Genomic DNA, 14,965 nt, shown 5'->3' on the forward strand with positions numbered 1-14,965 from the left:
GTCACAGGAGAGAGAGTGGAGAGCACCAATTCCCACTGTCACAGGACAGAGAGTGGAGAGCACCAGTTCCAACTGTCACAGGAGAGAGAGTGGGGAGCACCAGTTCCAACTGTCACAGGACAGAGAGTGGAGAGCACCAGTTCCCACTGTCACAGGACAGAGAGTGGAGAGCACCAGTTCCAACTGTCACAGGACGGGAGAGTGGAGAGCACCACTTCCCACTGTCACAGGACAGAGAGTGGAGAGCACCAGTTCCAACTGTCACAGGACGGGAGAGTGGAGAGCACCAGTTCCAATTGTCACAGGACGGGAGAGTGGAGAGCACCAGTTCCCACTGTCACAGGACAGAGAGTGGAGAGCACCAGTTCCAACTGTCACAGGAGAGAGAGTGGAGAGCACCAGTTCCAACTGTCACGGACAGAGAGTTGAGAGCACCAGTTCCAACTGTCACAGGACAGAGTGTGGAGAGCACCAGTTCCCACTGTCACAGGACAGAGAGTGGAGAGCACCAGTTCCAACTGTCACAGGACAGAGTGTGGAGAGCACCAGTTCCAACTGTCACGGACAGAGAGTTGAGAGCACCAGTTCCAACTGTCACAGGACAGAGAGTGGAGAGCACCAGTTCCAACTGTCACAGGAGAGAGAGTGGGGAGCACCAGTTCCAACTGTCACAGGACAGAGAGTGGAGAGCACCAGTTCCAACTGTCACAGGACAGACAGTGGAGAGCACCAGTTCCAACTGTCACAGGACAGAGAGTGGAGAGCACCAGTTCCCACTGTCACAGGACGGGAGAGTGGAGAGCACCAGTTCCCACTGTCACAGGACAGAGAGTGGAGAGCACCAGTTCCAACTGTCACAGGACAGAGAGTGGAGAGCACCAGTTCAAACTGTCACAGGACAGAGAGTGTAGAGCACCAGTTCCCACTGTCACAGGACAGAGAGTGGAGAGCACCAGTTCCCACTGTCACAGGACAGAGAGTGGAGAGCACCAGTTCCCACTGTCACAGGACAGAGAGTGGAGAGCACCAGTTCCCACTGTCACAGGACGGGAGAGTTGAGAGCACCAGTTCCCACTGTCACAGGACAGAGAGTGGAGAGCACCAGTTCCAACTGTCACAGGACAGAGAGTGGAGAGCACCAGTTCCCACTGTCACAGGACAGAGAGTGGAGAGCACCAGTTCCAACAGTCACAGGACGGGAGAGTGGAGAGCAACAGTTCCAACTGTCGCAGGACAGAGAGTGGAGAGCACCAGTTCCCACTGTCACAGGACAGAGAGTGGAGAGCACCAGTTCCCACTGTCACAGGACGGGAGAGTGGAGAGCACCAGTTCCAACTGTCACAGGACAGAGAGTGGAGAGCACCAGTGCCAACTGTCACAGGACAGAGAGTGGAGAGCACCAGTTCCCACTGTCACAGGACAGAGAGTGGAGAGCACCAGTTCCAACTGACACAGGACGGGAGATTGTAAAGCACCAGTTCCCACTGTCGCAGGACAGAGAGTGGAGAGCACCAGTTCCAACTGTCACAGGACGGAGAGAGTGGAGAGCACCAGTTCCCACTGTCACAGGACGGGAGAGTGGAGAGCACCAGTTCCCACGGTCACAGGACGGGAGAGTGGAGAGCACCAGTTCCAACTGTCACAGGACAGAGAGTGGAGAGCACCAGTTCCCACTGTCACAGGACGGGAGAGTGGAGTGCACCAGTTCCCACTGTCACAGGAGAGAGAGTGGGGAGCACCAGTTCCCACTGTCACAGGACAGAGAGTGGTGAGCACCAGTTCCAACTGTCACAGGACGGGAGAGTGGAGAGCACCAGTTCCAACTGTCACAGGACAGAGAGTGGAGAGCACCAGTTCCCACTGTCACAGGAGAGAGAGTGGAGAGCACCAGTTCCCACTGTCACAGGAGAGAGAGTGGAGAGCACCAGTTCAAACTGTCACAGGAGAGAGAGTGGAGAGCACCAGTTCCCACTGTCACAGGACAGAGAGTGGAGAGCACCAGTTCAAACTGTCACAGGACAGAGAGTGGAGAGCACCAGTTCCCACTGTCACAGGACGGGAGAGTGGAGTGCACCAGTTCCCACTGTCACAGGAGAGAGAGTGGGGAGCACCAGTTCCAACTGTCACAGGACAGAGAGTGGAGAGCACCAGTTCCAACTGTCACAGGATGGGAGAGTGGAGAGCACCAGTTCCAACTGTCACAGGACAGAGAGTGGAGAGCACCAGTTCCCACTGTCACAGGAGAGAGAGTGGAGAGCACCAGTTCCAACTGTCACAGGAAAGAGAGTGGAGAGCATCAGTTCCCACTGTCACAGGACGGGAGAGTAGAGAGCACCACTTCCAACTGTCACAGGACAGGAGAGTGGAGAGCACCAGTTCAAACTTTCACAGGACAGAGAGTGGAGAGCACCAGTTCCCACTGTCACAGGATGGGAGAGTGGAGAGCACCAGTTCCAACTGTCACAGGACAGAGAGTGGAGAGCACCAGTTCCCACTGTCACAGGAGAGAGAGTGGAGAGCACCAGTTCCAACTGTCACAGGAAAGAGAGTGGAGAGCATCAGTTCCCACTGTCACAGGACGGGAGAGTAGAGAGCACCACTTCCAACTGTCACAGGACAGGAGAGTGGAGAGCACCAGTTCAAACTTTCACAGGACAGAGAGTGGAGAGCACCAGTTCCAACTGTCACAGGACAGAGAGTGGAGAGCACCAGTTCCCACTGTCACAGGAGAGAGAGTGGAGAGCACCAGTTCCAACTGTCACAGGAAAGAGAGTGGAGAGCATCAGTTCCCACTGTCACAGGACGGGAGAGTAGAGAGCACCACTTCCAACTGTCACAGGACAGGAGAGTGGAGAGCACCAGTTCAAACTTTCACAGGACAGAGAGTTGAGAGCACCAGTTCCAACTGTCACAGGACGGGAGAGTGGAGAGCACCAGTTCCAACTGTCACAGGACAGAGAGTGGAGAGCACCAGTTCCCACGGTCACAGGAGAGAGAGAGTGGAGAGCACCAGTTCCAACTGTCACAGGACAGAGAGTGGAGAGCACCAGTTCCCACTGTCACAGGACAGAGAGTGGAGAGCACCAGTTGCAACTGTCACAGGACAGAGAGTGGAGAGCACCAGTTGCAACTGTCACAGGACAGAGAGTGGAGAGCACCAGTTCCAACTGTCACAGGACAGAGAGTGGAGAGCACCAGTTCCCACTGTCACAGGACAGAGAGTGGAGAGCACCAGTTCCCACTGTCACAGGACAGAGAGTGGAGAGCACCAGTTGCAACTGTCACAGGACAGAGAGTGGAGAGCACCAGTTCCAACTGTCACAGGACAGAGAGTGGAGAGCACCAGTTCCAACTGTCACAGGACAGAGAGTGGAGAGCACCAGTTCCCACTGTCACAGGACAGAGAGTGGAGAGCACCAGTTCCAACTGTCACAGGACAGAGAGTGGAGAGCACCAGTTCCAACTGTCACAGGACAGAGAGTGGAGAGCACCAGTTCCCACTGTCACAGGAGAGAGAGAGTGGAGAGCACCAGTTCCCACTGTCACAGGACAGAGAGTGGAGAGCACCAGTTCCAACTGTCACAGGACAGAGAGTGGAGAGCACCAGTTCCAACTGTCATAGGACAGAGAGTGGAGAGCACCAGTTCCAACTGTCACAGGACAGAGAGTGGAGAGCACCAGTTCCCACTGTCACAGGAGAGAGAGAGTGGAGAGCACCAGTTCCCACTGTCACAGGACAGAGAGTGGAGAGCACCAGTTCCAACTGTCACAGGACAGAGAGTGGAGAGCACCAGTTCCCACTGTCACAGGAGAGAGAGTGGAGAGCACCAGTTCCAACTGTCACAGGAGAGAGAGTGGAGAGCACCAGTTCCAACTGTCACAGGACAGAGAGTGGAGAGCACCAGTTCCCACTGTCACAGGAGAGAGAGTGGAGAGCACCAGTTCCAACTGTCACAGGAGAGAGAGTGGAGAGCACCAGTTCCCACTGTCACAGGACAGGAGAGTGGAGAGCACCAGTTCCAACTGTCATAGGACAGAGAGTGGAGAGCACCAGTTCCAACTGTCACAGGAGAGAGAGTGGAGAGCAACAGTTCCCACTGTCACAGGATAGAGAGTGGAGAGCACCAGTTCCCACTGTCATATGACAGAGAGTGGAGAGCACCAGTTCCAACTGTCATAGGAGAGAGAGTGGAGAGCACCAGTTCCAACTGTCACAGGACAGAGAGTGGAGAGCACCAGTTCCCACTGTCATATGACAGAGAGTGGAGAGCACCAGTTCCCACTGTCATATGACAGAGAGTGGAGAGCACCAGTTCCAACTGTCATAGGAGAGAGAGTGGAGAGCACCAGTTCCAACTGTCACAGGACAGAGAGTGGAGAGCACCAGTTCCCACTGTCACAGGAGAGAGAGTGGAGAGCACCAGTTCCTACTGTCACAGGACAGAGAGTGGAGAGCACCAGTTCTCACTGTCACAGGACGGGAGAGTGGAGAGCACCAGTTCCCACTGTCACAGGACAGAGAGTGGAGAGCACCAGTTCAAACTGTCACAGGACAGAGAGTGGAGAGCACCAGTTCCTACTGTCACAGGACAGAGAGTGGAGAGCACCAGTTCCTACTGTCACAGGACGGGAGAGTGGAGAGCACCAGTTCCCACTGTCACAGGACAGAGAGTGGAGAGCACCAGTTCAAACTGTCACAGGACAGAGAGTGGAGAGCACCAGTTCCTACTGTCACAGGACGGGAGAGTGGAGAGCACCAGTTCAAACTGTCACAGGACAGAGAGTGGAGAGCACCAGTTCCAACTGTCACAGGACAGAGAGTGGAGAGCACCAGTTCCTACTGTCACAGGACAGAGAGTGGAGAGCACCAGTTCTCACTGTCACAGGAGAGAGAGTGGAGAGCACCAGTTCCCACTGTCACAGGACAGAGAGTGGAGAGCACCAGTTCCAACTGTCACAGGAGAGAGAGTGGAGAGCACCAGTTCAAACTGTCACAGGACGGGAAAGTGGAGAGCACCAGTTCCAACTGTCACAGGACGGGAGAGTGGAGAGCACCAGTTCCCACTCTCACAGGACAGAGAGAGTGGAGAGCACCAGTTCCCACTGTCGCAGGAGAGAGAGTGGAGAGCACCAGTTCCTACTGTCACAGGACAGAGAGTGGAGAGCACCAGTTCTCACTGTCACAGGAGAGAGAGTGGAGAGCACCAGTTCCCACTGTCACAGGACAGAGAGTGGAGAGCACCAGTTCCAACTGTCACAGGAGAGAGAGTGGAGAGCACCAGTTCCAACTGTCACAGGACAGAGAGAGGAGAGCACCAGTTCAAACTGTCACAGGACGGGAAAGTGGAGAGCACCAGTTCCAACTGTCACAGGACGGGAGAGTGGAGAGCACCAGTTCCAACTGTCACAGGACAGAGAGTGGAGGGCACCAGTTCCCACTGTCACAGGACAGAGAGTGGAGGGCACCAGTTCCCACTGTCACAGGACAGAGAGTGGAGAGCCCCAGTTCCAACTGTCACAGGACGGGAGAGTGGAGAGCACCAGTTCCAACTGTCACAGGATGGGAGAGTGGAGAGCACCAGTTCCAACTGTCACAGAACGGGAGAGTTGAGAGCACTAGTTCCAAATGTCGCGGAACGGGAGAGTGGAGAGCACCAGTTCTAACCATCTCAGGTTTTTGTTTATGTCCCACATGCCAGATTGGTCACGAATGTAAGAGCCCATGGGTACTAACGCAAAGTGGCAAGTTGGATACAAAATTGGCTCAGAGGCAGGAAGCACAGGGGAATGGTGATTGGATGTTTTTGTGACTGGAAGGCTGTTTCCAGTGGCGTTCCGCAGGGCTCGGTACTAGGCCCCTTGCTTTTTGTGATATATATCAATGATTTGGATTTGAATGTGTGGGGTATGATTAAGAAGTTTGCTGATGATACAAAAATTGGTCATGTGGTTGATCATGAAGAAGAAAGCTGTGGACAGTAGGCAGATATCAACGGACTGATCAGGTGGGCAGAACAGTGGTAAATGAAATTCAATCCAGCTAAGTTGAGGTAATGCTTTTGGGGAAGGCTAACAAGACAAGACAAGGCTTACAAGGCAAGGGAATACACAATAAATGGCAGGACACTGAGAAGTGTAGAGGAACTGAGGGACCTTGCAATGCATGTTCACAGATCCCTGAAGGTAGCATAGAAACATAGAAAATAGGAGCAGTAGTAGGCCATTCGCCCCTTCGAGTCTGCACCTCCATTCAATATCATGGCTGATCATCAATCTCAACAACATATTCCCGCTTTTTCCCCATACCCCTTGATGCCTTTTGTTTTTAGAAATCTATCTGTTTCCCTCTTATATATATTCAGTGAATTGGCCTCTACAGCCTTCTATGGTAAGGAATTCCACAGGTTCACCACTCTCTGAGTGAAAAAATTTCTCCTCATTTCAGTCCTAAATTACCTACCCTGTATCCTGAGACTGTGACCCCCTTGTTCTAGACTTCCCAGCCAGGGGAAACATCCTCCCCGCATCCAGTCTATCCAACCCAGTCAAAATTTTATACGTTTCAATGGGATCCCCTCTCATTCTTCTAAACTCTAGTGAATACAAGCCTAGTCGACCCAATCTCTCCTCATATGGCAGTCCTGCCATCCCAGGAATCAGGACAGGTAGATAAGGTGGTTAAGATTGCATATGGAATACTTGCCTTTATTAGCCGAGGCATAGAATATAAGAGCAGGGAGGTTAAGCTTGAATTGTATAAGCGAGTGGGTCGTGTCCTGTAATTGATCAGCACCCGAGATAGGCAGGTTTGTAAGGAGCCTTCCGTGACGCATTTCAAGCGCTGCTTTATGGTTTGGACTGCCCGCTCCGCTTGGCCGTTGGATGCGGGCTTGAATGGGGCAGACCTGACATGCTTGATGCCATTGCGAGTCATGAATTCATTGAATTCTGAGCTGGTGAAACACGGACCATTGTCGCTGACCAGAATGTCGGCAAGCCATGGATGGCGAACATGGCCCTGAGGCTTCCAATGGTGGCGGTGGATGTGCTGGATGCCATTATTACACATTCGATCCACTTAGAGTAGGTGTCCATTTCAACGAAGAGCATTTTTCATAGAAAGGGGCCCGCATAATCTACGTGGATCCTGGACCATGGTTTTGAGGGCCAGGACCACAGACTAAATAGAGCCTCCCTGGTGGCATTGCTCAATTGTGAGCAAGTGTTACACTGGCACACGCACGACTCCAAGTCCGAGTCAATGCCGGACCTGCCGATAGCCTTCATCATGATTATGCCTGGGTGGGCACTGTGTAGGTCATGTATAAAGGTTGCCCTGCCTTTTTTTGTCAGGACGATGCGGTTGCCCCATAAGAGGCAATCCGATTAGATGGACATTTCGTCTTTACGACGGTAAAACGGCTTTATCTCGTCTTGCATTTCTCTTGGGACCGCTGACCAGCCCCCATTGAGGACTCAACTTTTTACAAGAGATAACACAGGGTCCTGGTTGGTCCAGGTCCTGATCTGGTGGGCCGTTACGGGTGACCCTTCGCTTTGGAAGACGTCCATGACCAGGCACAGGTCTGTGGGCTGCGCCATTTCCACACCATGCCATCGCTGTTAAGTACCGGAACAATCGGGCTGACCCACTCGTTGAATTCGACTGGTGATATGATTCCTTGCGTTGAAGTCTGTCCAATTCGATCTCCACTTTCTCCCTCATCATGTAAGGGACCGCTCGAGCCTTGTGATGAACAGGCCGTGCCTCGGGGACCAAGTGGATCTGCACTTTGGTGCCTGTGAATTTGTCGATGCCTGGTTCAAATAGGGATGGGAACTTGCTCAGCAATTGAGCACAGGAAGCATCATCCACTGAAGATAGTGGTCTGACATCTTCCCAGTTCCACCGAATCTTCCCCATCCAGCTTCTGCCAAGCAGCATTGGCCCGTCGCCTGGTACAATCCACAGTGGCAATCCATGTATCTCTCCTTCATAGGATACCTTTACGTTCACACTGCCGATAACTGGGATCAGTTCCTTGGTGTAAGTTCACAACTTTGTCTGAATCGGGCTCAGTTTGGGTCTTCGTTCTTTGTTGCCCCACAGCCTCTCAAATGTCTTCTGGCTCACAAGTGACTGACTTGTCCCCATGTCCAAATGCACGGAAACAGGAATGCCATTTATCTTGACTTTCATCTTCATGGGGGAACTTTTGGTAGTGAAGGTGTGTAGCCCGTGCAGTGCTTCCTCAGGCTGAGTTGCCTCTCTAGCTTGTACTTTGTGATCCTTGCAGGATCGGAAATCTCCTGCCGACTCCTCTGCCACGCTTTGATTCGCTGTTGGTGGCCCTTTTGGCCGCAGCCTTTGCACACATAGTGTCTGAATCGACATAGACGCACCCGATGGTTACCCCTGCAACGCCAGCATGTTAAACGATTCACATTTACACCCCTTGGCGGACTCTGAGTCGGACTAATTCTTTGATCAACAGTTATTTTCTGCACAGTACTTGCCAGTGAGTTTTGATTCTGAGAGAATCTCAACGTTGAGGTCATGAACGCCTGGCTTAAGGTGATGGTCTGCTTCACGTCCCGTCCCATCTCGAAAACGTCCCGCAACACATTGTTGAGGAGTTCTCCAAATTCGCACGGTTCCACGAGCCTTCGTAGGTCTGCGACATATTCCGCTAAATCCTGGCCCTCAATGCGGCGGTGTGTGTAGAAGTGATACCTGGCCAGCAAAACCTGAGTAAAGGCTTCACCCTCTGTAAACGTTTCTAAACTATCAACAGCAGTTATCTCTGCGTGTCAGTCCGTCATCTGTTCTCGTTGCCAGTTAATATGTCTCTACTTATCTGTAGAATAACTCCACGAGGCCTAGTGCTGTGCTTGAACTGCTGTGACCTTAGTCTCTTTATTGTAACCCAGAGTGAGTCAGCAATGTGGTGGCCAGCCTTTTATACAGCTCCTGCCTGGGCCTCCCACAGTTGCACCCTCTAGTAGAGCTGGAAAGTGGGAATATTACTGGATAGTTCTTTGTTGGCCTGCAAGGACAGGGTGGGCTGAATGGCCTTCATCTGTGCTGTAAAGTTTCTATGATTCTCTCTGATTCTAAGACGTGAGAATGGAGAGCACCAGTTCCAACTTACGTTCCAACTGACAGCTGTCTACTAAGTTTTCACGGGCTTTTGAGCGCAGACTTGCTGTCATCAATTGTCTGATCTATACGGCAACCTCTACAGGGATTCTGTGGTGACTGTAAGCCGGAAAGGCAACAGCGAGGCTCTTCAACCAATCAGATTGAGGAATTTTCACTTAAACACACATTGAGTTAAATTGGAAAACCCAATAAAATAGGTGCCGGATTCAAGATGATTGATTAACCGTTCTCTACAATGCAGGCAGGATGTAACATTCGTGCTGCCTACTGTTTTAAATGATTACTCCCCGCACTGTTCATTGGCTGTACGCATCAGCAGGGGCCCAATATTGCAAGTGCCTAATGCTACTTATAGCACGCCTGCAACTCTTAAAGAGGAGGTGCATTGTGGCTGAAATAGATGCTGGGAGTACTTTAAAAGCATGCTATGCACCACAAGCAGCTTCTACCAAAAGTCTGAATGCTGCAATGGAAGCTCAGATTGCTGTCATGAAATCTGACTGCTGTCATACAATCTCAGCTTGTTGTCATGGTTGTTGACAGACTGCAGCCACCATAGCTCTGGATTCCACTGTTCAAAGGGGCTTTAGCAACCTATTCTCCAACAGATTACTAGGACTGCTGAGGCACCGCCCTGGGAGTGCATCAGTGGCTCCATGTAATACGGATCTGCTGTCCTCTCTCAGCATGACAGCATTCATGCTCCCACCCCTGCCACACCACCCTTGATGTTGCCTGTCAGCCAGCCAGCCAGCCCAGATTGCTGCAGCCCTGGCTGAGATTGTGCAGTCTGAAGCTGGGCCTTCAAGGCCCGAGCTGGTCGAGGTCACCCTCCAAGGCCATCTTTAGTCTTCTCAACTGAAGGTCAGCAGCATTTCACCAGCCATGTGTGGAAATGTATTTTTATCTAAGCTGATACCATACGGTATTTGTGTGCCTTTTGATTAAAATGGAGTCCTGGCCCTTCCAGAACTTTCTGCATTTTTGATAGCCAGCTTATTATGAACAGCTAAACCTGCTGTTAGATGGCTGATGGTTATCAGACAGCTAGGAGACAAGTCATGCTGAGACAAGTAACCCCCCATGGTGCTCTCCTATTGTCTACACTACAGGAGTTCCATGTCACCCCACCCTTATCTTCTAGCCATTATCTCTTTCCTTTACCTCATCCATTTGAAGCAAACAGGTAAACTGACCAGGAAATTGGATAATCCTGATACAATACAAGACAGGTGATAGCCCATTACCTATGACTCATGGAGTAATGGCCGTTTGGCTTTCTGATAACCCTGACAAAAGGAAATATCTTGACACCATTTCAGGACCAGGATATAGTAATTAACTCTTTATCTGTATTCACTGACTGTGAGACAGAGCAATACACAGGGAGAGGCCAGAACTTGGGTTTTACTGTATAAATATCTTGTGAAGCTGTACCATTGGGGAGGTTTAATTTAGCCCTTGACTGAGTGAAACCTACCCCTTGCGAGCAAGTAAATTAAAAGGGAAACTTCCATCGGAGCTGTAAGTGTCGGAGTCATTCTTTTCTGAGGTCGAGATTTCGACACATGCTGTAGCTGCTGGGAACCTACGGGACCTCGTAGGAGCACTAGGAGAGGCAAAGGTACACAGAGGAGGCAGTAAGGGTGATTAGTTTATTTTTGTATGCATTATATCCTGATTAAAGTTTTTGGGCTCAACTTTGCCCAAGCCCGTTTTCTGGCATGTTGACAGAGTTACGCCCATTTATCCAGAAATGCGGCGGAAATAATTTGCCACAGCTTCTCTGATCAATAATTCAAATTTGGAGCCATGCAGCGTGTGCAGTCACCTTGCGGGGTGGAGCCTGCTGTCTGCATCGAAAAATGATGCCGCACCTTCTGCACATGTGCGGGAAGGAAAGTTACGTTTCTGACGTCGTTGCAATGGACGCGCATGCACAGTACAGCTCCAAATTGGCAATCGGCCATTTTTAAAGAGCCAGTTGTGTGTGTGAGAAGGAGTGCTATGTGAGAGCATTGGAAAAATCACAGTTGCAGCAGTACAAGCTGCAACGCGGTGCAAGGACCAAGAATTTCTTACAGGAAGAAGTGGAAGCATTAGTTACTGTGATTGAGAACAGATGACAGGAGCTGGATACCAGCAGAGGTCATATAAAAGTTCCACCCAAAGAAATGAAGAAACACTGGAACCAAGTTGCAGAAGATTACTACACAGTGGTGACCAACACAAGACCTGGAGGCCAGTGTAAAAAGAAATGGCAGGACCTTGGTCAAGTAGTTAGTGTAAGTAATACTTTCTTTTATTAACTGGAATTGCAATTGTAATTGTGACCATCTGTATATCCCACCCAGCAGAAAGACACCCTCTTTAAAAAGTTAGGCTTTCATCTTTGCAGAGGAAGGTGGCATGTACTAAAAGGGAAAGAACTCGAACAGAAGGAGGCCTGGCAAATCTACATGCACTGACACCCTTGGAAGAGAGGGTCACTGCTTTGATAGGTCCTGCCTGGAAAAAAGCAATCATAGAAACATAGAAACAAAGAAAATAGGTGCAGGAGTAGGCCCTTCGGCCCTTTGAGCCTGCACCACCATTCAATAAGATCAAGGCTGATCATTCACCTGTTTTCTCTCCATACCCCTTGATCCCTCGAGCCTTCAGGGCCATATCTAACTCCCTCTTGAATATATCTAATGCACTGGCATCAACAACTCTCTGCAGTAGAGAATTCCAGAGGGTAACAACTCTCTGAGTGAAGAAGTTTCTCCTCATCTCAGTCCTAAATGGTCTACCCCTTATCCTTAGACTGTGACCCCTGGTTCTGGACTTCCCCAACATCGGGAACATTCTTCCTGCATCTAACCTGTCCAGTCCCATCAGAATTTTATATGTTTCTATGAGATCCCCTCTCATTCTTCTAAACTCCAGTGAATGCAGGCCCAGTCGATCCAGTCTCTCCTCATGTGTCAGTCCCGCCATCCCGGGAATCAACCTGATGAACCTTCGCTGCAGTCCCTCAATAGCAAGAACGTCCTTCCTCAGATTAGGAGACCAAAACTGAACACAATACACCAGGTGAGGCCTCACCAAGGCCCTGTACAACTGCATTAAGACCTCCCTGCTCCTATACTCAAATCCCCTAGCTACGAGGGCCAACATGCCATTTGCCTTCTTCACCGCCTGCTGTACCTGCATGCCAACTTTCAATGACTGATGTACCATGACACCCAGGTCTCATTGCACCTCCCCTTTTCCTAATCTGCCGCCATTCAGATAATAATCTGCCTTCGTGTTTTTGCCACCAAAGTGGATAAACTCACATTTATCCACAATATACTGCATCTGCCATGCATTTGTCCACTTACCTAACCTGTCCAAGTCACCTTGCAGCCTCTTAGCATCCTCCTCACAGCTCACACTGCCACCCAGCTTAGTGTCGTCTGCAAACTTGGAGATATTACATTCAATTCCTTCATCTAAATCATTGATATATATTGTAAATAGCTGGGGTCCCAGCACTGAGCCCTGCGGCACCCCACTAGTCACTGCCCTCCATTCTGAGAAGGACCCATTTATCCCTACTCTCTGCTTCCTGTCTGCCAACCAGTTCTCTATCCACGTCAATACATTACTTCCAATAACATGTGTTTTAATTTTGCACACTAATCTCTTGTGTGGGACCTTGTCAAAAGCCTTTTGAAAGTCCAAATACACCACATCCACTGGTTCTCCCTTGTCCACTCTACTAGTTACATCCTCATAAAATTCTAGAAGATTTGTCAAGCATGCACCCTTTCATAAATCCATGCTGACTTGGACTGATCCTGTCACTTATTTCCAAATGCGCTGCTATTTCATCTTTAATAATTGATTCCAATATTTTCCCCACTATTGATGTCAGGCTAACTGGTCTATAATTACCCGTTTTCTCTCTCCCTCCTTTTTTGAAAAGTGGTGTTACATTAGCTACCCTTCAGTCCATAGGAACTGATCCAGAGTCGAAAGAATGTTGGAAAATGACCACCAATGCATCCACTATTTCCAGGGCCACTTCCTTAAGTATTCTGGGATGCAGACTATCAGGCCCTGGGGATTTATCGGCCTTCAATCCCATCAATTTCCCTTACACAATTTCCTGACTAATAAGGATTTCCTTCAGTTCCTCCTTCTCGCTTGACCCTCGGTCCCTGAGTATTTCCGGAAGGTTATTTATGTCTTCTTTCGTGAAGACAGAACCAAAGTATTTGTTCAATTGGTCTGCCATTTCTTTATTCCCCATTATAAATTCATCTGATTCTGACTGCACGGGACCTACATTTGTCTTCACTAATCTTTTTCTCTTCATCACCACTGCACAAGCTGGACCCACACTCAAGGGAGAGGTTAAGTCCTGCAAATTCATCGTGGCCCTTCAAATCAGCCAGTTGGCTGGCCTGATATGTGAGCCTACTCATGCCACCCACCTAGCCCCCTCCTCTGCTGCTAACCACTTGACTGTTCTGTTATATTTTGCAGAACTTGATGCCAACCCTGACGATGCAGAAGAAGCTTCAGACATGGACGAGCCTGAAGAGAAGACTATCTTCCAATCCAACCCTCCAGATCAAGAACATGGGGGCGAGGGGGAGGGGGAGGGGATGGAGCTGGATGAAACTCCCACTGTTTTACTGACTTTGGAGGAGGTGCCGCTCATTGCGGTGACAGCCTCTTCCGTGACTAGCGGCTTGAGTGCTGGTGGGATATTCCATGGTTTCCTGTCTTCCGAGGTTGCGGGTCCCAGTGGTGTGGTGCAGCGAGGCACACCCAGGGCCCCACCTTCAGAGGTTGCGGGTCCCAGTGGTGGGGTGCAGTGAGACACATCCAGGGCCCCACTGACCCAGGCTGCGGGTCCCAGTGGTGGGGTGCAATGAGGCACACCCGTGAGGAGGAAGGGAAGGAGAGCTTGACCGCGCTCTCCTGAGGTGCAGGATCTAACAGATGTGGTTCAGATGATGTCATTGAGTGCGGAGAGCATTGACCTTACGTGATCACTCGTAGATGCCATCAATGGGATGAGTGATGAGGTAGCAGGACAGTCGGGAGAAGTAACAGCAATCAAAAGAGAAATGGGAACGATGTCCAGAACCATCAGTGAGGGAATAGTGGCCATGAGGGAGGGAATGTAGGAGGCAGCTGATACGCTATCAGGAAGGGAATGTCACTGACCTTGAGGGAGGGAATGTTGCAGGTAGTTCAGACAGTTTTGCTCAACATGAGGGAATGAGGGAGGGAATGTTGCAGGTTATTGAGACACTGTCAGGGCATATGAGGAATGGCATGCTGGAGTTAGCTGCTGCAATAAGGGGACACACCCAGATCCCGCGCCCATTGACAGAATCAAATGTCACTCCCACTCCAATCCCCACACCAGTTTCTGAAGAGCCCAAAGCCAGGCCCTCCAACTTGCCGCCTGGGCCCTCCAACCTGTCGCCTGCTGCTGACACCCTCAACAGGTGAACAGTACCCGAGATCTTAGAAAGAATAAGCTTGGTACCAAGCCCAGAAACACTGTGCCACTGCCTGCGGGCAGGGGTGGTGGAGAGTTCAAGACCAAGCGCAGTGGGTGGAGGAGAGATGGGTGGTATTGCAGCAGCTAACTCCAACATGTTGTTGTGTTACTGTTGTAACTGTTCTCAACTTAAAAGTCTTTTGTAAGTTATGTAAATTTACAAGTTTAAAAGTTTATGTGATCCTAAAGTTTTAAAGTGATCTTAAAAAGTGATATTAAAATAAAGTTTGATACAAGAATAATTTTATTAAAGT

The sequence above is a fragment of the Pristiophorus japonicus genome, chromosome 5 (genome assembly GCF_044704955.1).
Source record: "Pristiophorus japonicus isolate sPriJap1 chromosome 5, sPriJap1.hap1, whole genome shotgun sequence".
NCBI lineage: Eukaryota > Metazoa > Chordata > Chondrichthyes > Pristiophoridae > Pristiophorus > Pristiophorus japonicus.